Below are 3,078 nucleotides of genomic sequence, written 5' to 3' on the forward strand. Positions count from 1 at the left end.
TGAGACAAAGTCTCATTGTATAAGCACTTAATAATGGCCACTTTCCTCTGTTTTTGTTACAGAGTGTATTCAGTCAATAGAATTTATTCTGGTTTTCAAATGATTCTGTTGGTGATTTGAGACAATAAAGAATTTGTTATCATTTTGCAAAGCATCTTATAGCTTTAGGTTTATGAGTTTTTGAGAGAGCTCTTTCCTATAGGGTTCAGCCAGCTCAAGATAGAGATAAATTATAAAGTGCTAACTTCAGCTTGGCTAATTTACATATTTAAATTCTTTTGGCGTTTTATTAGTTCAACAAGGCAATCATGATGTTTTTAAGGAAGGTACTTTAACCAACTTTCTATTCTCTTATGAAATCTTAAAATCTCAAAAAGATTTACTGTCTGCTTTTTCTCTGCCCACTCCAAGACCCCAAATTTAAAACCTAAAACATAACTTCGTAAAGCCAAAAAAAAAAAAAAAAAAAAAAGAATCACAGTACAATCACAAAAAATATTTAAAACGACGTAATAGTCTCATTTTTCTCTCTGGTACCTGAAATGATATTTATGCAATGCCAATAAACCAAATATATCTAATGTAATTCCTCCAAAACTGTACTATTAAAATTGCATTTTATAAGATTTCAATACCGTGAGGAAATTTCGTTTTCCCTCCTAGGTTGTTGAAAGGGAATTTTTCTGTGATATTTAACCTACATATTTTTTTACAAACTACCACGAAGATTTTTTTTTTTTTATCAAGGGCATTAATGTAATTTATAGACTATAAAGAATTTTAGCCAAACACTACATTAGACTGGGAATTAGAAGGAATGGCTTTGGGCAAATTGTAGCTTTTCTTGGCTATCAAATTCTTATCTGTAAATTGAGATGAGCAGGAAAAGTAATACAGGTGTATACCTCAGAGATATTATGAGTTCAGTTCCAGACCACCGCAATAAAGCAAGTCATAATCTTTTTGCTGGTAGAAGGTCTTTAATTTGCAAAAAACAGAATATCTGTGAAGTGCAATAAACGCAAAGTGCAATAAAACGAGTTATATTTGTATTGGATTAGAGTAAATCACTAGCTCTCAGCTGGTGATGCAGTGGTTGAGAGCTTAAGTTTTGGAGCCACTTTGGGGTCAACTGTGTAAGGCAAACCTCCATTTTCTCAGTTGTAATCTATTAGGTAACTAATAGATTTGTGGTAAGAACCAGTGAGATATCACATATAATTACTTAACATACTCTTTGGTGAATGTTGACCACCATTATCAGTCGCAACTATTGGAAGGACTCATAAGCAATTTATGTGTGTTTTTCATAATGATAATTAAGAATTCCTTCTCCATCAAGTACTTGTGATAAACTTCTTGCATTATTAGTTTTTGTTGCATAACAAGCCACCTAAAAACTTAGAGGCTTAAATAGCCATTTATTTAACTTATTCTTTATGTTAACAATCTGGGCTATTCTTAGCTGAGTAGTTTCTTTGGATCTCAGATGATAACTGAATAGTCTACAATGGTCTTACCTGAGGTGATCTGTCATTGCACCATATAGGTCTAGTCTGGGCTTGTTCACATGGTGGATATTCAGGGTTCTAGGAGAGCCAGTGGAGCTGACAAGGCATTTTGAGGCCTAAGCTTGGAATCGGCACAGTGTCGATTAACCAGATTTTATTGACTAAAGCAAGTCACAAGCCCAGCCCAGATTCAAGGAGAGGGAAAATTGACTACATTTCCTAACAGGAGGAGCTGCAAAGACTCATTGCAAAAGGGTAGAGAGGGAAATAATTATGGGCATTTTTTGTAATAAATCTGAAACACCACTTCCTACTAACCCTAGTTGTAATAGATTACACATTGGTAACTTTTCATGGCATTAGTCATCTTGTTACTGTAATTTGCATAATCTTCTAATCTTTCAGTCTACTACGTATTATTTCTGTAACTGTGCTTCATGTATTTGCTAGTTCAAGCTGAATCTTTTTGTCACATTACCAGTTGATGCTGGTAAACTTTTATCTGCTGCAAGCATGTGACCCAGTATTATTTTATCTAATCCTAACTAAGGCAAAATTATATAGTTTCTTGAGTGACCCTTCAGAATACATATCATGATGCAATCTGAAAGACATTAGAAATTATTGTTTTGTTTGTTTTAAATCCGTAGCAATAAAAATCACTTTTAAGAATATCACAGTAATATTTAGTTTCTTAAAAATTATCACAAGTCCTAGTAGAATGGATAAAAAGACTTGAAAGTATTGAGTTTTGACAAGAAATAGAGCAACTGGAACTTTCATACACTGCTGGTGGGAGTGCAATTGATTCAAATTGGAAACCTGGGCAGTTTCTACATATCTACTACCCTAGGAGCAATTCCACCCATAGGTATATATGTAATATAAATTAGTGCATATCTACAAGAAAGTAAATACAAGACTATAGTTATAATAGCTCCAAATTGGAAGCCACCTAAATGTCTATAAATAGGAGAATAGATGAACAAATTGTAGTATATTCATACAGTGGAATACCATACAGTGATAAAAAAGAATGACTGAATATATGCCACAACATGAATGAATCTAAAATAATTATGTTAAGTAAATGAAGCCAGACACAAAAAGCACATACTGTATGATTCTCTTTATATAAAGTTCAAGAAGATGCAATTTTAATCCATATTGTTAGAAGTCATAACTTTGGGAAACAGAGAAACTGATGGTGGTGACTGGGGAGAGCAGAAAAAGAACTTTTGGCTGATAGTAATATTCTATATTATGATATGGATAGTGGCCACACCAGGGTTTATATATGTAAAAAATTAGTGAACTATATGTTTATGATGTGTTCACTTTACTGTGTATACATTAAGTGTTTATATATATTTATACTCACATAATTATACATATGTTCTTCTTAGAAAAAGTAGACTTTTTGAATCTATTGGTGGTTAAATGAAAACATGCATTCTACCCCTGGCCTCAGGGTTGACATATATAGAGAAATTAAAAAGCTTTCTGCTCTTCCTTCTACTCTTTCAGAAATTAATTAGAGACAAAGCCCAGTATAAGAATTTGATCT

The sequence above is a fragment of the Pteropus medius genome, unplaced genomic scaffold (genome assembly GCF_902729225.1).
Source record: "Pteropus medius unplaced genomic scaffold, Ma_sr-lr_union100, whole genome shotgun sequence".
Classification (NCBI taxonomy): domain Eukaryota; kingdom Metazoa; phylum Chordata; class Mammalia; order Chiroptera; family Pteropodidae; genus Pteropus; species Pteropus medius.